This window comes from Hermetia illucens, chromosome 4 (genome assembly GCF_905115235.1).
Source record: "Hermetia illucens chromosome 4, iHerIll2.2.curated.20191125, whole genome shotgun sequence".
Classification (NCBI taxonomy): domain Eukaryota; kingdom Metazoa; phylum Arthropoda; class Insecta; order Diptera; family Stratiomyidae; genus Hermetia; species Hermetia illucens.
Window position 1 is genome coordinate 168715142 of NC_051852.1, and position 21719 is coordinate 168736860.

The 21719-nt window shown below is 44.3% G+C and overlaps 1 protein-coding gene across 1 annotated transcript in view; it reads left to right on the plus strand.

The window, feature by feature from the left end:
- The window catches only part of LOC119654466 (protein gooseberry-neuro), a 155699-nt gene that overhangs the window by 18757 nt on the left and 115223 nt on the right, over positions 1–21719 (plus strand). The window lies entirely within an intron of this gene.

The following is a 21719-nucleotide window of genomic DNA, read 5'->3' on the forward strand; positions in this document are numbered from 1 at the left end:
GATGTATCGACCTACTTTGCACAAGTGCTGGACACTGTCCCAGGACGTGCATAGAGGTTTCGTCCTCCTCCTCACAGAACCTGCAGGCAGTGTCCGTAGATATCCCTAGCTTCCCTAGGTGGTAGTTCAGCCGACAATGACCAGTGAGAATTCCCACTATGATTCGGAGGTTCTTTTTGGTGAGGTTTAAGCAATCCTTTGTGCGCATGGGTTCGTATCCCCCAATAAGCACCCTGGACTGCTCCATCCCTGGTAGGCCCGCCCAATATAGTTCCCTCAACCGCTTTTCTTCGTTTCTTAGATTCGTAGCCATGAAACCGTTTCCGATTCCACAGAAGGGTTCTGGCCCGTATAAAGGCATCCCTGCTCCCTTCTTGGCTAGTTCATCCGCTGCCTCATTGCCTTCCAACCCAGCATGGCCTGGAACCCAAAGTATCCAGACCTTGTTGGACGAGCCGAGTGTATTCAGTCTCTCAAGGCATTCCCATACCAGTTTAGAGTTCACCTGGTTGGACCTAAGTGCCTTGATCGCTGCTTGGCTATCGGTGAGAATAGCTATGTTTTGCCCCCTGTAGATCCTTTGCAGATTAAAGGAGGCACATTTGTCTATGGCGTAAATTTCCGCCTGGAATATGCTAGTGTACCTGCCCATTGGCTCAAAGTTCATTTTCCTTGGACCAATGACACCGGCACCCGCTCCCTCTGCTGTGAGGGCTCCGTCAGTGTACCAAGTAATCAGTTGCCGGTTTAAGCCGTATGTCGCAGCCACGCTTTCCCAGTTTGTCTTGTTACTCCAACGTGTTTCAAACTTCTTATCGAAGTGAAACCTCGTAGTCATGTTGTCCCTCGGTATCAGTAATTCGGGATACCGCCTAGAAAGGATATCAATCTTCCTTCGATTTAGGCAGCTCCCCGCCTCACTCATGCTACCAGCCATCCTGAATATTGATCTCCTTGCCTGCATCTGTATGTGCAGATGGAGAGGGGTTAATCCCAGAAGGACCTCCAGGGATGCCGTTGGGCATGTCCTCATTGCCCCACTGATACACACGCAAGCCAGCCTTTGGAGCTTATGTAATTCCCTGGCTTGTGTGCTAAGTTGGGTTCTTTCTGCCCAGATTACCGCTCCATAGGTAATCATTGGTCTTACTATTGCAGTATATATCCGAAGTAGTATCTTCGGGCTGCAACCCCATTTTTTTCCTGCTATGGATCTGCAAGTCATCAGACCCCTCGTGGCTTTCCGACAAGTATTTCCGACATGTGTCTTCCAGAGTAATTTTTGGTCTAGCGTGATTCCCAAGTATTTGACCTCTGTTTCTCGTTTCACCTCCATATCATGTAATGTTATGACTTTCAGGTGATCCAGCTTACGCCTCCTAGTGAATGGTACTATGGTGGTTTTGGTTGGGTTGATCCGCAGTCCCACCTTCCTGCACCAGGCACTAGTAACCCTTAATCCAGTTTGGATTCTATCACATAGGGTATCTTCATATTTGCCCCTACAGATTAGAACAATGTCGTCCGCGTAGCCCTGGACTTGTATTCCAGTATTAGTTAACACGTCCAGGAGTTCATCCACTACCATACTCCACATCAGCGGCGATAGTACTCCGCCCTGTGGACAGCTTTGAGTGGTGTTCATGATAATAGAATTTGTACCTGTTTGTACCTCTATTTGTCTGCTTTCTAGCATTTTGCCCATCCAGAGTGCCAGGGTGTTTCCCACTCCTTTGCGGCTCAAGGCATCCTGCATCTCTGTGTGCGATGTGTTGTCGAATGCTCCTTCGATATCCAAAAACGCGCACGTTACTCCATGAGTAACCGCGCAGCGAGTATTGCGTCAGTAGTTCCGCAGTTCTTGACAAATCCGACTTGATTCACGGTTATTTCAACGATTTCGCGAATACGGTTGTCAAGAATGCGTTCAAAAATTTTCATGGTATGGGAAAGTAACCGGATCGGACGGTAATTTGAACATTCTGCTTGGCTACCTTTCTTTTTCCATATTGGAACAGTGGTACTTACTTGCCAGTCAGATGGTGTTCTTCCTTCCTGAATAACCCGGTTAAAGAATTCACTGAGCCACAGTGTTGGGTCCCAGCTCTTCGCTTTCCAGAGCTCACATGCGATGTCGTCAGGTCCTGTTGCTTTCCCCGATTTCATTTGTTTTATTGCCTCCTCGACTTCAGTTGCGCTGACAGTTAAGCCCTTTGGTGTTCTACGTAGGTACCTGTCGTGGAGACTTAATCCTACGGTCCTCTCCAGACACGGATTGATTTTGTGACCACAATCAGAGCCTCGCTGAGGCAAGCAACAATGGTACCAGTCTATACCAAGTGCATGGCTGCAAGAATTACCTAAATATCTACCGAACTAAGGAGCACGGCGCCCGTGTTGAAACGCAACACCACGCCGAGGCCCGAAGGTCTTTTCTCGCTTGAGCATAACCACAACCCCCATGAAACTCCCACTAGGGGGCCTACCGCAAATAACCGAGCTGTCCTCACATACAACAGGAATTCTCCCGAAGTATAAGAGTCCAGGGGCTATCCCGGTTCCCATGATACCAGTATACCCCTGGTAAGGTTTCGTGACCAATTTGCCACTTCAGATGAGTCCCCGTGCAGACTAGGGTCTGATCGCCCTAATTAGGCCTTTGGAGCATTCGCCTACTGCATCACGGCCGGCAAACCAAAGTGATTACAACGTCTCCCGGTGCCACCACTATGGAGGTTCTCCTCGGCCACTTGGTTTTGGTTTGGCCGACAGGGTTGCCACCCTGTCTTCCTCACCGCTACCTCTGAGCACCAAGTTGCGCTGACACGAAAGTCCTGGGGGTTTTACGTGAGTACCTGCCGTGAAGGCTTAATCCCACGGTCCTCTTCGGACACGGATTGATTTTGGGACTACAATCAGAGCCCCGCCATGCAAGCGCAGCGGTCCTGGTTTATACTGAGTGCAGGCTCAGCATTCATACCAGTGGATACGAGGCCTATCTAACACCTCTGCCGCAACTAAGGGGTACGGCACCCGAGTTGTACAGCGCAACTCCACGCTTGAACTCCGAGGAGCTCTGCCCGCGATGTAGGCATAACCACAACCACCATGAAACTCCCATTAGGGGGCCAACCGCAAATAACCGGGCCGAGAACACATCCTCCAGGATTTCTCCTGGAGCATATGCTCTCAGAAGGCCATCCCGGTTCCCATGGTACCAGATAACCTCCGGTGAGGCTTCGTGGCAGAGCCACTTCAGATGAGTTCCTTGCAGACTCGGGTCTGATCGCCCTCCTCGAGTACGTGGGGACGGAACAAGTTGCGCTGACAGGTGGAACTGGTCCAAATGTCGGCAATGATTGTGGAAGTGGAGGATGAGCAAATTCTTCAGTTGAAATCTGCTTGAAGTATTCTCACCATCTATCCGTTGCGGCTCGACGATTGGTAAGCAAAGTACCGTTCTTGTCATTAACGCAACAGAAGTGTTCGATATCCTGTGTGCGTTCATTACGGCTTTTAGCAAGTCGATACAGATCTATCTAGCCATCCCGAGTGTCCAGTTTATCGTAAAGATTTTTGAAATGGTTCGCTCGGGTGACAGCGACCGCTTTCTTTGTTTCCCGGTTGGCATTCTTATAAATTTGCCAATTAGCAGACGTTTTATCGTCGAGAAATTTGTGGTAGAGGCGTTTCTTTTTACGGACCTTCATTTCAATATCATCATTCCAAAGCCAAGTATCACGGTTGATGTACCGCTTACCCGGCTTGGTGACCCCGAGGGTTGCGGAGGCCGCTTTGTGGATCGTGTCTTTCATTTGGTTCCATAATTCTTTCACATTCACAATGGTTGGCAATCGTATGAGTGCGACCGTTTCTTCTTTCTTCTCACCAAATCGCCACCATTTAATGCGCAGCGGGCCAGTGCGTTCCTCACGCTGTTTTATCGGTGGCTTAATTCGCAGGACGGCAATCGACGGCCGATGTTGAGGTGCGATGGTCTCATAGGGAACGACTTTGCAATCAGTGACAGTGGTAAAATGTCGGCGTCTTATAGAATATAGTCGATTTGCATTTTACTGTTCCCACTATAAAATGTGGGAAGATGAGACAATCGTTTGATGAACCATGTATTCATAAGTACAAGGTCATGGGTGTCCGCAAAATCGATTATACGCTCGCCAACCTCATTGCGCGAACCCCTTTCCCCCATGGCACCTGTTACCGTTTGCCTTTTCACCCACGTGACCATTAAGGTCGCCGGCAATGATTATATAGTCGTCAGCAGGCACGTGACAAGTCTTTTCAGAAGGCATCTTTCTCGGCATCAGGTCGACCTGTCTGTGGTGCATATGCGGTGAAGAAGTGAATAGTGCGATCAGCTGATATAATGGTGAGCTTCATCAGCCGATCATCAAATCGTTCGACTTCTTTAATGACATCACGGAAACCCTCTGAGATGGTAATGCCAACACCATATTGAGTGTGTGGGTTACCAAAATAGAGAAGTTTGTAGACATTTTTACCGCGTTCGCGTTCAATGTCGTAGCTTTTGGCATCAGCCCATCGGGTTTCTTGCAGAGCGCAGATGTCAATGCACCTTTTCCGAAGGGCTCTTGCGAGTTCCTCGGTCTTTCCAATTAGGGTACCAATATTTAGCGTGCAGATACGTAGGCATTTGATAGAGCCAAATGGCGAAGCCGATCACGACGAGCCGACCCCGCTTGTGAACGGGACAAAGGCTGAAGAAAAAGAAGGACTAACTTGCTTACGTCCTGACGCCGTCCATGCGTCAAGAACGCTTGCCCATTTCTCGGCAGGACCGGGGCCCGTCCTGCCGCGTCGACTGAGGTGGACGCCCTAGCATTTCTTCGAGGCTTGTGACTCAATCCGATCATCATGTTTGTAACGACATTCTATGCATTTTCTTGGTCGACCTGTCGTGGGGCCTGTCACCAAGAGAGATCAGGTAGGATTTAGCATAGCAGAATAACTCCAATTATACTCTATTTATCTCTTTCCCTGATCTCAGCATTTTATTTTTGTTTTACTGAGGATAGTACAGAGTACGTTGCCTCAAACCCTCCTTCTTTACCTGGGCTTGGGACCAGCATACTATGTTAATACCATGGTGGAGTTCTAGCCACAAATCGTAATGATTTCTATGGACATGTTCCATGTCTTTAGACATTAAGAATGCTTCCTTGGAGGCAATAGATTTCCAATCGACCTCCAAGCACTATCTTGAACTATCTTGAAAGAGAAAAATTATTAGAAGAATGCGATCCAGGCATGTGTGCCCATTTCCAGCGGTTGTGCAACATAAAAATTTGTCACACTTCGAGAGAGTCGAAAGTCTAAATATTTTCGTTTGAAATGGAGGCGGCGAAGATCACGACAACATGTTCCTTCCTCCCGTCTTATGAAAAAGGTTGAAGTCTTAAAATTCACTTTTTCTTATTCAGGTTCGCCATCAGTTTTTTTTTATTTCAAAGCGCACGAATTTAACATATAGGCAAGCATTCAAGATATCTTGGGACTGGCCTAGTCCGTCTACTCGTATCGATACCTTACGTACATTTTTATGCACCTCTAGTATGTTTGTATCACCTGAAGGAATGCTTGTCATGCGTGACGAATTTATGCAGCAGTAAGAGTTGTTTTGCGACTCTGGTTTTTTTTTATCCTTAAAGAACACGAGCACTAATGCAAGGGACGAGATCCTAATAAAACGTACTTTGCTGAGAGCGGTAGAAGAAAGTTGCCACTTTTTGCATTTTACAGCATCTGGTCGCATTTTCGATTCAGTGCGATGAGGATTTTCGAAATCCGGAAGTGAAGATCCGTGCCAATGTCCTTCCAAATTTGTTACACTCGTAGGTGGCACGGATATTATCTCAAAAAACGCAAGGAATAGGTGTCAACTATTGCCGGGACTTTTAATGGATTCTCTCATCTCTTGGACCCATTAACTTATTATCCTGGCAAATTTCATTCATGGCGGCGGTCAGATCTTAAAGGACACAGCACGAGACATTCGAACGTTTGTTATTTTATTCTGACATTTGTTTTCACTAGCATCCATACAGTTTTCTTGAATAATTGTTTACGATTGGAATAAGGACGATAATAGTACGTTGACAAATTTGAAAAGAAGAGTTGAATGGTCGTAGGTTTGGGGAACTCCTGGTGAGATAGTGTTCGGCAAGACATTTGTGAGTCACGCGCCAAATTTTACGATTTATCCACTGAAGAGTCAAGGTGGACATGTGGAATGGGTATCTGTACGTACTCATTGTTTGGTCATTCAAAATACGTGATTACAATTGAACAATTTGTCCAATCGGCGATTCTAAAGAATAGATAAAGTGGACATGAAATGATATCAGTTCGGCAAACCCAAAACCCAAAACAATTGCCCTGGCCAGACTGAGAAAGAGAACAATTAGTTCTCGAAATATCCATTATTTATTTTTTTCGGCTTCCGCTCAAAATCACTTGGCGCAGAACAGTGGAGGAGGAGGAAATCGTGGGTGGAGTTGAAGCTCATTTCAGGTAACATCGAACGACCTCAGACTCCAATCGGCGCCACCTGCTAACACTAAAGTCTTGCCCATGGATAAGTACCTGTCCACGGACAGCAAACAGTTTTCGGGAAATCCGCCTCCGGACAAACCACCTCCGGACAAACCACCTTCGACAAACCAACTCCAGTCAAACCGCCTCCGGGGAAGCCGTCTTCAGGCAAATCACAACCCAAGGACTGTGCCAAGGTTGAGGGGAAAGGATCGTTCCTGCGATTAAGTGGAAACCGAAGCGGAAGCGGTTCTCGGACGATCCCAACTCTCCGACACAAAAGGAAGCAAAGAGGGTCCGGCTGGTAATGGCTAGGCTTTCATTTGCAGCCAGCGCTATTGAAGTCTTGTATGACGACTCTAATCCATCCGGTTATGGTACTAAGCAGTGCAAACAGATTAGGAGAAAACTCCTCCAGCTGTAAGGACTGCATCCTCACAAGGCATTAAGCTTTGCCTTGAGTCAGTAGGTGTATAACGTAAAATGTTACGGCTAAACTTTGCCGACGAAGACACGAACGAATGGCTCAGGCAATACTGCTCTTCCCTCACCGATGTCTGGGAGCTGTCATCGTTAAAAAAGTGCTTCCTCTGGCTTTCAAAAGAAGAGCGGAATGGTGCTGGGGTTCTGGACCAACTTGGTGTGCAAAATAACCTCAACACCTCCACCTGGATGTTGCTAGGCAACAAAACAGGGGCGTTCCCAAACAAGATATTAAGAAGGTTCGGGAAAAATCGGGCTGCCGGCCCTACTACAAGCTAGGGACCGCCACGTTACAAGTGTCGGATCCTAAAACCATTGAAGCGGGCGTGCAGCCCCCGTCATCTTCTTCTGAAGCGTAGATGAGGTGCCACATTTCACAAATAAATTTGCAGCATTGTAAAGCGGCGACTGCACTTATCAGTCATCGGATCAATAGCTGGAAGACATTTATATACCTCATACAAGAACCGTGGACTGTTGGTGGGGTAGTCAGGAACCTAAACTTCCAACATGCCCCCACCTTTTGCATGCCAATGGAAGTGATCGACCCCGCTCCTGCATGGTAGTCTCAAAAGACTTTCAGGCTAATTTGGTTAACGACCTATGTGATGGCGACACCACATCGACTAAACTAACCGTAAAAAGTCAACAAGAAGATAAAGAGATACTATGGTGCTCTGAATATTTCCCCTATGACGCAGAGGAAGTTCCCAGTGGAACATTCATCAGAGCTATCCAATATGATAAAAGTAAAAACACGGGGGTAATAGCAGGGTGTGATGTCAACGCTCACCACATATGCTGGAGAAGTTCCAACATCAATGCAAAAAGATCGAGGCTACTGAAGTATTTAGTAAGAACCGATTTGCAGATCCTTAATTTGGGCAATGAACCCACTTTCTTCACCGTGATCAGGCGAGAGGTTATCTACATCATGGCAGCATCCCCTGACATTGCAGTTCTTGTCAGAGAGTGGAGAGTACCAAACGATATAACACTCTCGGATCACAGACGCATTGATTTCTTAATGGATCCACCTCCATCCACTTCATTTCGGAATCCGCGGAAGACAGATTGGGTGACGTATAAAATAAAATTGAGAGCCCGAGTCACAATCCCTGGGAAACGCATGAAATCCACTTCTGGAATTGAGAAGACAACCCAGATAGTCACGACTAGCATGAGAGAAGCTTTCGAAGAAAGCTGTCCACTCAAGATGCCAAAAACTGTAAAACACCATGGTGGAACTCGGATTTGGCAAAACAGAGGAGGATGACAAGGACACTCGTGTTTTGAAGCGTGATTCTGCCGCTAGCTGGAATCGCTATAAAGAGGCACAGAAGGCTCTAAAGAAGAGCATAAGATCGGATTTGGCAAAACAGAGAAGGACGACAAGTATACTCGTGTTCTGAAGCCTGATTCTGCCGCCAGCTAGAATCGCTATAAAAAGGCACAGAAGGCTCTAAAGAAAAGCATAAGATCGGCTAAACGATCATCATGGAAACGCTTTTGTCAAGAGACCAACTCCCTTGAGGCAACCTCAAAACTGAAGCGGATTCTGGTTAAATAACGTAGCCAGAAGATGGATTATTTGGGTTTACAGAACGGGAGGTACACAGAAATCGATGAAGAAACGGGAAACCATTTGGTTGAAGTGCACTTTCCAGGCAGCATCCAAAATCTAATCTCAGGGCCGACAAGTGCATATAACCCTCAATCGAGAGACTGGAATCTGGCATGCAAAGTAGTACCACTGGAGCAAGTAAAATGGGCATTTAACTCTTTCCATAGATACAAGTCTATAGGTCTGTATGGCATTATTCCTGCTCTAGTAATAGAGGGATTGGATGCTCTTGGTCTACACAGTCGGAATATATACCGCACTTGCCTAGCACACGCTTATATTGCAACCAGTTGGCGTGATGTAAAGGTAATATTCATTCCCAAACCAGGGAATCCCACCTACGCAGACGCAGAAAGCTTCCGACTGATCAGTTTAACGTCCTTTCCACTAAAAGGACTAGAAAGACTAATAGATCGGTTCATAAGGTATGCACATTCCTAAGTGGCCACTTTACCCAAGCCAACACGCCTACCAGAAAGGCTCATGAGCTCGCGGCAAAAATTGAGAAGGCGATGTCGGAAAAACCTTAGGCGCATTGATGGGCATCGAAGGTGCCTTCAATTATGCCTCATTCGCGGCAAGATAGCATGGATTCGAACCGCATTTAATCAGTTGGATCCTTTACAGGCTAGAGTGGAGAAAAATTGACATATTGGCAGCTCACAAGTCATCAGGATGTCTTAGGGGCTGCCCACAGGGAGGGGTTCTCTCTCCGCTGTTATAGTGGTGAGAGAACCCCGATAGCGGGGTAAGACCTGAGAACTTTCATCAAAACGGATATACTGGATGTATACATCCATAATAAAACCCATTTTGATGTATGCATGCATCGTCTGGTGGGCGAGATTGAACTTTGCTAACAGCAGGAAGCTGCTAACGAAGATTGAGAAGCTTGGTTGCCTAAGTATTACTGGAACAATGACTACTATGCTGACTGCGGCACTTGAAACTATTCGAAATCTACCCCCCATTCACTTGGAGGTGAAACGAATGCAGCCAATGACGCATATCGACTCGATACCATTGAAGCGTGAGTAGGCGGAAAATCATACGGTTATGCGTCTATCTAGAAAATCTTTGACAAACATCCGGTAGCTATGATTCCGGCCGATCATATGGTTTCTGGATTCGTCTGTGAAAAAACATACACTGTCGTAATCACCAAAAGAGAAGAATGGTCGATAATCTTCACCGACGGGTCAACCATGGAGGGTGGATCGGGCGCAGGGGAGTTCTCGGGGAGTCCGATTATGGAACTGGCCCGACCCCTCGGGAAAATGACGACCATATCCAAGGCCGAGATATATGCCATTTCATTGGCAGCAGAAAAATGTCTGCGACAAAAATGGAGGGGTCGCACCATTTCAATCTGATGTGGATGACGGGGCACTTAAACATCGCTGGTAATGAGGGGGCTGACAGCCTGGCTCGCCGAGGGTCTGGATCCACCATCGTGGGGCCAAACCCACACTTTTGGAATCCGTCCACCGACTGTCAAGCCTACTCTGAAGAGTGAAATTGCAAGGATTCACGCAGCCGAGTGGAGAAAACTGAACTCTTGTCGACAGGCAAAAATCCTTGTGAAAGAACCTGGGGTCGCCAGAGCGCCATTTTTGTTATCCCTTAAGAAATGGGACACGAGAATCCTAGTAGGGCTTTTAACGGGACACTGCTTCTTAAACTACCATATGGAAAAGATTATGGTGGTGGCTTCGGCAATGTACAGTCAATGTGGGGGGGAGGAGGAGACGGCCCTGCACTTTTTATGCAGCTGCCCGGCCTTCTCAGATCTCAAACGAAGACATCTTGGTAAGGTTTTCTTCAATGAAGAGTCTGCACACTATCTGCCTCTGGAGAATGTTCTCAGATTCGCTAAAGCCTGCGAACGCTTTAGGCGGGTGGCAATTGAATAGGTGATTTACGGGGATAGTACAATGGGCCTAACAATGGCCTGAGTGCTCGGAACTGTGGCTCCCCCCAGTAAACTAAACTAACTAACTAACCTCAAACGATGGTACGTGGTAGACGCACTATACCCCACCAAGGAGTAAATGGCAACCATGCATCGTGTGAGAATTTAATCTTATTTTGGTTTTTTTTAAATACACTTTGCCTGTTTTGTGCTATTTTAATTTAAAGAAATAACCAAACTTTCTTATAATGCTAACGAGATCCGCATGGTCATTCGAAGTGAAATAAACACAAAAAAAGTAAACTCGGGTTTTTAGTTTTGGCTCGACGTATCCGACCATTTAGATCTAAAAATAAAAGAAAAAATATCTTTTTTGGTGTTTTTTATCTAAAAGCTTTCCAGTAAGTATGACGGATACACCTAGAATAATATTTTGCTGAGAAAAATTCTGATTATGGAAAGGGATTTTTTTAAGTATTTTGCAAGGCTTTTAAGTTTCTGTTGTCTTGGGTGTTGAGGGTAAAATGAAGGAAAGATGGGCATTGAAAAGAGGATTTTACAAATTATCAATGAAAAGAGATGTAATGCACTGCATTTGTGGACGTTCACAGTTCCCACCAAATTCCTTGCCATATAGGTTTCTGAGAAAAAGTCCGTGTGACAGACAGACAGGCAGACAGTGGTTGCAAATACCAGAGTGGATGTACTTACGGAGCGGAGATCTGAGAACTAATAGAGCTTGCGAATCCCTGCCATAATGTACCTGGGGTAATTGGCGAGCAATGAAGGTCGATGATGGCTACTTACATCAAAGCGAGAGAACAGTTGAAGCAGGGTAGCATAAGTAAGATACGGTAGAATCCGCAACCCAAACAACACCAAAAGTAACGCTCTCCATCAGTAATGAGGTAGCAGAAGGACCTCAAAACGAACTTACGTTCTCCGAAGAGAAAAAAGGGCCCCAATAACTTTCAGGAAACCTACCTCAAGAAAGACCAGCTGCGATTACAGCGAAAGTTCTCAAGAAAGAAGAGGAATCAAGCTGCGCCAGGATTGAAAACAAAAAGAAAGCTTGAAAAGAAGGCCTAACCCGACGAGTAGTTAGGGGGGGGGGGGGGGGTATCATTTCTGGAAATCATTAATCTCTTTAATTACCCTTATCCTCCGTTATTGTCTGCTTCTCCTCGGTGGTGTGTCTGGTTTGTAAGGGAATGTGCTGGTCTGATTTTCGGGTTCGCCAGATTTGCTTTCCTTATATGTTCGTTGAACCTAACCGGTTTTAGTCTCCTAGTTTGCCCTATGTATAATTTTGCGCAATCCGTGCAGGTTATTTGATAAATTTCTTTTTTCTCGCTTTCATCCTTGGTAGGGTCTCTTAAGTGTTGAGCAAAGATTAAACTTTTATCGACATCACTTCTTGCTCAGCAGCCGTCCGCAAAATCATGTACCCAGGATCCCTTCACCGACAGCGGAAATGAAGATTAGAGTTGGATGGTGAAGTATGTAATATCTTAGAAGTGATATCACCTTAAAGTGTGATATCACATTACCATCACCGAGCGCGATCCAAACATCACTTGAGTCAGTTCCGATGCAGGTAATAGTAATTTACCATACTCATTAGGATCGCTAGGATATAGAAATTCCTCTAAAGCAGTTTTCTAACTAGGGTTAATTATGACAACGAGTTATTTCCGAAGTACGGAGATATGCAAACCTAAATAAAAACACCCCCGAATTGCAAAATACGTCTTAATACTTTACTTAAGGCAATTTACGTAGAACACGAATTTACTTTGAATTCAATTATATGAGCCTAATAATGTAATGGATAGTAGTTAGGTCATATGTACAATTTTTCGTAGGTCGTTGACTAAATACACAATTATTTCTGCACCGTCCGCATTTGTAGTCTCTTCAAGAACTGGAAGATTAAAGACATCGTTATAAATGAAATTTCATAACAGTGAGCCTAGCATAGAATCTCATGAACATTGACGGAGACAACGTCCTCCCTCCCGCCGTCGGTATTTCTCATTTCTTTCCTATGGATGCCACGTAACTGGGTACTTTCGTCGCCACAAGGAATTTCCTTATTAAGCAGTAATTACTGGCACTATCCTTTCCACGTGATGCATCCGCAGTCAATGGTTGATCTGGCTCTGTAGAAGATATGCTATGGGCATGGTAAGCCTTCCAGGCTCTTAACAATTGGAAGCAATCTATTGAAGCATTCCCCCATATTATCTTAAGGGCGATTGCGTTATTGCAATGATGTGTTAGAAGCTTGCCGTGGAAACATCAGCTTCTGACGTATCCAGGCCGCTGGAAATATCCTATCTGTCAAACATGCTTTGACTAAATCCTTCTTAAGTCTGTAGCTTTTTCTGTTGTCTGCGTCTTTCTTGAGTCGAGTTTAGATACTTTGGTTCGCTGGTGTTCTATATGTCTGCGTAAGGGCTATAAACCAGTCAAAACCAAAGGCAAAGTACCTTCGGCTGACTCTTGACTCAAAGATGAGCTTTTTGGAGCAAATCAAAGCAGCAGCGAACAAGTCTGCAGTTGGAGTTTCGGCGTTAAGTAGGTTAATGGCAAATATTGGAGGTCCTACGCTTATCAAGCGACGTCTTCTGATAAACAGAGGTATGAGCTAACGTTCTTGGCAAAGAGGTATATCGTAAGATGCTGGCGCAAGTCAGAGACGAGAAGCTTTGCGTGTGACGTCTGCATATCGCAATATTTCTGAACCGGCCGCAATGGTAATAGCGGGAGTGATCCCCGTTGCTCTTCTTGCTAAGAAGCGTAAAGTCATATATCAGCGCAAGGGAGAACAGTCAAGGAAGGTGGTTGCTCGTGAAAAACGGCAACGCACCCTAGATTAGTGGCAACTTTCTTAGGAAAATTAAACTAAAGGCAGATGGACTGCTAGGCTCATTGGCTGACTATTTCGTTACCTAGTTCTCTTCGGTCTAACCTTCATTAACACTATGCAAATCCCTCATGCGTAGCACTATTGAGTATCCCTTATTGAGTAGTTATTGTTTTTAGCTCCCTTTCCGTAACTGTGATTGTCTTGCTATGGAAAGTGTCAACCCAATTTCGAATTCCCTCGTGCAGACTCGGGAAGGATCCCCAATCCATTTTCTTAATCTCGCTTACTTAAAACAACGCAGAACCTTATTTTATTTCCATTCCACAATCCCAAGTCCATGTTGGTGCCATAACATATTACAGCTTGACCTTGTATAATCTCTAATTGTGGGCGTAAGTCAAAATTACATCTTTCTCCTTCTTCTGGAGACAATATCTAGTTGGAGTATCACTGTTTATTCTACTCAAATAAATAAAGTCCTCAAATGAATCAGCTGCCTAGACTTAACCGCCAACTTTAGACCTTTATTGGATACTGGTGAATGCTGTCACCCATCTTAATGTCAATTTTGTTACTGCACTGGACAAAGATTTCATACATTGAGAATGCATGGCTATATTTCCCCAAGGGTTCTCCCGGTCAATTTTCAGTTCCAGCATGAGATCATCTTTCTGGTACCTCTGGATCCTTCTGACTTTTCCTGCAAGTCTTTCAGATCGGGGTCAGCTTTTCACTCCTTTAATATAGCAGCGTAGGCTATACCACCCGAATGTGGGGTACATTTCGCTTTTTTACTCTTTAAGAACCTAGTGTTCGCTTGAAAACTGTTTCTCGTTTTCTCGCACCTAGTCAGCACACCGGAGAAAATACGCTTGGAAGTTACCTTTGTTGCATGTGATGCAGTCGGGGGAACAGTTTTAACCCTTTTCTTTGGCTCTATCTCTTCTCCCACGACCTGTTACAAAATATCCTAAATACTTTCCCTATTTGCTTTATTGTTCGATGAATGTGGTTATCTTTAGAAAATTCAAACAGCTCAGCGCCTCTAGCTCCAAGCAGTCTAAAGGTTGACCTATGCAGACTGGGACTGGCCTTATCCGTCTTCTCAAATTTTGAATTATTCAGGTTTTAATCTTAATTTTTAGTGAAATTGGGCTTTAGATTCATTCATAATTCATCTTACTTAATGCTGTCCAGCTTATTACCTCACAGCAGCAAGATAGGCACAACCACGAATATAATATAAGCAATATAATATAATAAGCATGACGACTGTCATAGTATTCTCGCTTTCAATAAATTATTGAGCAATCTATCTAGAACGCCACTTTAGTATAATCAGTGTCGAAGTTGCGAATTATTTGCACTCAAGGTGTTCAAATCTCTCGCTTCTCATCTTATCTTATCACTGCGTTAGCGCTGACTGTTTGTGTAAATTTACAGCGGTTCTCTATCAAGATCTCCGCTTGACGTTTATTATCATCTTTCACGCGCAATTCGCTGTTTACTGTTTTTCTCGTTCTCGTTTTCGTTTTCGCTTTCTTTCTTCTCATCCTGCTTTGTGCAAGCAATAAAACTAATCAAAATTAATCTTTGTGTTTTTTTTTTATATCAACTCGTTTTCACCCAACCGTGAATTTGGTTGAATGTCGAAAGAAGTCCGGTCCCAGTATTTTCTAAGAACGCGTTATTCGGACATTCTTTTTGAAGCGTTTCTCGAACATTTTTTGGTCCGTCGAGCCGGATACGGGCTTCTTTAACTGTGTTGAGTGTAGTTTGTGCCTTGAGCTTCGAGTTTTTGCCGAGTACTCCGAACTATTAATCGTGAAGTGCGATTTTAGACTCAGTGGTGCGATCCTGTGAGTGCGCGTGTTACATTACGAAGAACATTTGCAGTAATTCTCAGTTTTACGAACTTTTAAATCTCATCAGTTAACTATGGCTATCAAAGTTAATTATAGCTCAGCACATCAACAGTTTCATCTGGCAATATCTCGTGCCTTCTGCATTAACTCTCTCGGTATGCATCAAGTGAAAGATTGCCGCAGTACAAGACGCTGTAAGATTTGTAGCACGCCACATCATTCAATGTTGCACCACTCCCGCTTCTTCAGCAAGCCGTCTCATTAGAACACTCAACCCGACTTAACTAATCCAACAACGTCTAGCAGTCAGGAAAAGGCAACACAAATTTGACCTTGGTGGAATTCATCAGTCAGTTCAAACTGAAAGCTCATATCTCCAGGATTTAGCGTCATCATCTTACATCTCAGCATCATTCAACTCAGTGCGAAAGTCTCATCAACACCTCAAATCGGAAATCATATCTCGTCCAACGGTTTTGCTGGCAACTGCTCAAGCTCTCATCTTAACATCGTCATGGAATTCTCACCCAATGAGACTTCACATCGATCCAGGATCGGAGATCACCCTCATCTCTCAAGAACTCTTTCGCACTATCAACCTCACTGTCTCGAGTGTCTACATTCCAATTGTTGGAGTAGGCACTGTCTCATCTGGAGAAACAGAAGGAGCTGCCACCACATTACATTGTTCTCAAGATTCTCAACAGTCAGAGTTCAACGCACACATTCTCCCGAATCTCACCGTCAAATCGCCGTCAGTCGAAATATTCGCAAAGAGTTGGCCTCATCTTCATAATCTGGAACTAGCTGACCCTGATTTCCTCTCACCTGGCAAGATTGATATGGTCATCGGTGCAGACTCCTACGGCAAAATCTTAAGATCTGGAGTTAAATCCGGTTCATCAAATGAGCCTACGGCTTTTAACACCATGTTCGGATGGACAATTCTTGGTTCAGTCCATGGCTCATCATCCAGTGCACCTTCCCATACGGGTTTCACAATCTCAAATGAGCAGCTACATGACAACATCTCCAAATTCTGGGAAATTGAGGATGTCTCGTCTCATCGGGAGGATTCGCTCAGCGTCGAAGAAGCAGAATGTGAAGCACATTTCCAGAGCACACATACTCGCGACAGTGCAGGTCGGTTTGTGGTGCGCCTACCCTTCAAAACGAATGCTCCACAACTCGGACAAACGAAGCATATCGCAGAAAAATCGCTCACCAGGCTCATCAAACGCATTTATCACCAGCCTGAGTTCTTTAAGTTGTACTCAGATTTTCTAAAAGAATACGAATCGCTGGGCCACATGAAAAAAGTCTTATCTTCCAAAGATAAGTCATCACCTACTAAGAGCTTTTACCTTCCTCACCACGGCATATTGCGTGAAGATAGTCTCACTACGAAGCTGAGGGTCGTGTTCAACGGGTCCTGTAAGTCAAGCACAGGAATTTCACTCAACGATACGTTGCATACCGGTCCAAAACTTCAGGCAGACATTTTCGATGTACTGCTGTATGTAAGGCAGTACAAATTCATCTTTACGACGGACATTACCAAAATGTTCCGTCAAATCAATGTTCATCCAGATGACTGGAAGTTCCAGAGAATACTTTGGACTGATCATCAATCAAGCACCAGTGAGCCGGCAATATACGATCTCACAACCGTTACTTATGGTACTAAGCCAGCATCATACTTAGCATGTCGCGTTCTTAAACAACTTCTCAGTGACGAGGGCCACAAGTTCCCGTTAGCAATCGAACCTTTTGAAAAGGGTAGCTACGTCGACGACATCACTGGAGGTGCTGATACTCTCTCACGTCTCAACGAAATCGCGTCCCAGGTTGAAGCGCTCTGTCTCACCGGGAGTTTTCCAGTAGCGAAATGGAAAAGCAACCATCCATCGTTCTGTAAAGTCAACTCATCAAGTCTAAGCAGCAATACATCTCACCAGTTCGATGAGTCTACGTGTAAAATGCCCGGAATGTCTTGGAAATGTTCTCCGGACATTTTGACTTTTACAGGCCGTACATCTCAAACTTCGGCCATCACAAAACGCATCATACTATCAGAAACAGCTCAGTTGTTTGATCCTCTTGGATTAATCTCACCAGTCATTGTTCGAGCCAAAATTCTGATGCAGGACTTATGGCTAGAAAAGATTGGATGGCATGACCCACTAACTCCTCAGATAACTCATCGTTGGAAGACGTTCAGGAGTGAATTGATTGATCTTGCAAGCCTCAAAATTCCACGTTGGCGCAATCCCACATCTGATCTCTCACATGTCGAGATACACGGATTTTCGGACGCATCACAAACTGCAATGGCTGCAGCAGTGTACATCAGAGTTTCTCATTCAAATCAGCAATCAAAAGTAACTCTTGTTTGTGCAAAAACTCAGGTTGCCCCTCCCAAACGTCTCACAATTCCACGATTAGAATTATCTGCCGCATTACTCCTCGCGAAGCTCATCTCACGCACACGAAAGGCTCTCAACTTGATCAACGTGCCAGTTACTTTGTGGACAGATTCATCGGTCACCCTCGCATGGATTAAGAGTGATCCCACCCGTTGGAAGGAATTTGTCAAGAATCGAGTACGTGACATTCATGAAATCTCACCGTCGGCAGTGTGGAAATTCATCTCCACCAAGCAGAATCCAGCTGATTGCGCATCACGGGGTTTAAACCCCTCTCAACTCATGAAGCACTCTCTATGGTGGTCAGGTCCAGATTGGCTAACCAAACCTTCTCACCAGTGGCCTTCATTCTCACCACTTCATGTCTCTCATGAAGACATGGAAATGCGATCGTCTGCAGTACATGTCGTCTCATCAACTCCATCTTTGCCTTTGGATCATCTCTTGACTCGATGCAGCACTCTCACAAAACTTGTCAGAGTCACTGCTACATTACTACGTGAAGGAGCAGTCTTCAAACGGACACCAGATTCCAAACTCAGCATCTCGGCTCTCACTCCAGCGGATTTGCAAGCGGCTCTCACCCACTGGATTCGTATTACACAACAAGGATACTTCGCATCAGAAATTCGTATCCTTTCCCAAGGCAAACCTCTTCCCAAGTCTCATGCACTATCACGTCTGATAGCTCGCATTGACCAAACTGGACTCTTACGAGTCGGTGGTCGACTTCATAACTCTCAGCTTGACGAAGATAGAAAACATCCGCCTATACTTCCGAAAGACTGCGTACTGTCACGTCTCATCATCGCCAACGCTCATTCTCGCACTCTACATGGAGGGACACAGCTCACTCTGAACTACATTCGTAGATACTGCTGGATCATCGGAGGCAGAGCTCCGATAAAATCATTCATCCAAAAATGCGTCACCTGTACACGTATACGAGGAATACGTGCTCAGCAGTTAATGGGCCAACTTCCTGCGAAACGAGTACAACCCTCATTGGTGTTCGAGCATACAGGAATTGACTACGCGGGACCAGTGTCTCTCAAATATTATCAAGGACGCGGAACCCGAACCTACAAGGCCTGGATCGTCGTCTTCATATGTCTCACAACATCTGCTGTCCACCTCGAGGCTGTCACGGATTACAGCACCGAAGGATTCCTCAGGGACGTTTACAATATTTCTGGGAACGCTGGTCAGCGGAATATCTGCAGTCACATCAGTCCATTTCTAAATGGAAAACATCTCACCATGACATCAAAGAAGGATCATTGGTTCTCATCTCTGATGAACGGTTTCCTCCATCAAAGTGGCCGCTCGCCAGAGCTATTCAAACGCATCCCGGCAAAGATGGTCTCACTCGAGTGGTAACCCTCAAAACTGTAACCTCCACATATACGCGACCAATTTCAAAATTGGTGCTATTGCCAGTCTCAACTACCGAGGGAGATTCTCAGCCTCAGGTCTTATCAAGTTAAACTTCTCCAACGGGTGGAGAAGGTGGGGAGAATGTTCAAATCTCCCGCTTCTCATCTCATCTTATCTCTGCGTTAGCGCTGACTGTTTGTGTAAATTTACAGCGGTTCTCTATCAAGATCTCCGCTTGACGTTTATTATCATCTTTCACGCGCAATTCGCTGTTTACTGTTTTTCTCGTTCTCGTTCTCGTTTTCGTTTTCGCTTTCTTTCTTCTCATCCTGCTTTGTGCAAGCAATAAAACTAATCAAAATTAATCTTTGTGTTTTTTTTTTATATCAACTCGTTCTCACCCAACCGTGAATTTGGTTGAATGTCGAAAGAAGTCCGGTCCCAGTATTTTCTAAGAACGCGTTATTCGGACATTCTTTTTGAAGCGTTTCTCGAACACAAGGCATAAATATTATATTCCATTAACAGTCATTGTAAAAGCTTTAATAAGAAAATCTCGACTAGTAGTCGTTGAGGTTAAGCCTTCGAGGGAATGATTAGTTCTTTGATGGGGGACACAGGAGTTTCATAAAACATAGGGCATGATGTTAGAAAGTTTTTTGTCGAAAATTTTCGTGGGTCGGATGGACTATCCTAATAGAGCCTCAGAACTAACTTTTTATGAAATCGGTCCTGGAGAATAGAGTAAAGCTCAGTTTCTAGCTATGTAGAATAAAAAGTGAATAAAGATTTAAGGACCTACGGAGTCTTCTGAATCTGACGCATGACTTTCCTAAGCGAGCATTTTTTTACTTTTATTTGCATTTAGGAAACTGGTTTCGACTCTTTCAACAAAGGAAACAGTCGATATGAAAATTCCGTTTTTTTACTTTCCACCGTATCAAAATTGGACAATAGCTTTGTCACATTTAATTTGAATATTCAATTAAAAGAAATTTATTACGAATTTATGATTATTTCTAAACTTTTTCGGAATTCGATTAGTCGCCTGTCATCGCTTTAAACAGATCATTTAACACGATCAACTTTATGCCCCTCGCTGAGAAGCCTAGTGACAAATAGGAGTCGATTAAAAGTAAATTGACTTATTTGTGTGTGGTTTTCCCATAACGAATTGATTGCAGACTTGATTAGCAGACTGGAACCCAAAGCAGCTTCCTCACTAACTATGGACATTCCATTGTATACGCAAAATATATTTTTGAAAAATCAACATGGATATATTTGAGTGAAGAAACTCGTCTTTCTAGAGTTCTTTTTGATATCGAACAAACTTATGAATTTTACAAAAAAAAAAGATGGATAAAAGTTGAACAATTAATCAACAATTCCATGAGAAACAACCAACTAGAAAATTATCATATTAAACGATTGTACCGAAAAATTCTAAATCCTGATCGAATCAAATCGATTGATTCCACTTGAAGGCAGCATGGAATGATCAGTAGATCGTCTGTAGGCCAAAAGATAAAAGTCGCGAGGGCGCTTTGCTATTCTCTAGCCACTTTTTGCATTAGGCAGGCACTAAATAAATTATCGGATTGGGGCTGTTTCCACGGCTGGTGAGAGTGTAACCATCAATCAATTGATCGATGAACATGAAACAAATCGTCGAATGATCAAATCACATACATACAGACAAACAGGAAGTAAAGATCATGCCTATGGACCCGATGACCGCGTCATAATCAACAGCAAAGAACAGATTTTTTATTAAGGGGCGTCTTGGAAACAAGAATCCAAGAATGGGAAGAATGATGTTCACCACGAGATACCGACTTTCATCACGCTCGTCGATCATTGAGCGATCGACGCCGGCCACCTCTATCGATACAATCGATATTGGCTAAAGGTGATGAGTACGGTTCCAGTAACATGTGTATTCGTACCTGTATGAAAGCGACAGGTAATGGGCCGATTTGACGGCTCCATTGGGAAAGGGAACATAGTGCGCATAGCAAGGACCATTGTTCATAGCTCCATACGTTGTGTGATCTCGGAACGAACAGTTCGATCAGCAATCCTTACCTGGCGAACTTGGACCAACTTCTTCATCCTCTTTCTAAATGGTCAAACGTGTTCTAAACAAGAATCACAAATCAATTAATTACCAAACCACGAAAATCTGATCCATTTCCTGTTGGGATATCATACTCCGTGCGGAGTGTGTGAATTCCTGGCATGTGTAGAGCCTCGGGCTACAAAAAAAGATACTCATGTTTTCATCATCAGCGACGACTCTTGCAGCGCTAAAATGAATATCGAAAGTGATTCTGATCTTTTGATGTTCTCCCATATAATGCCGATCACCATCCCAACATACGAGTACACACCTGATCCCAAGCACACAGATCAAGTAGATCAGGTTCTCTTGATATCTAGTCATTATCATTAGTCCAATGTATCTATAGTTGATTCTGGACAATCTAGGTTGTGATCACTATTTAAACGTGTTTAACATACTCATTAGTTAAGATTTAAATATAATAATACTAAAATAAGGAACTTAGTCTTCTCAAACTTTTTC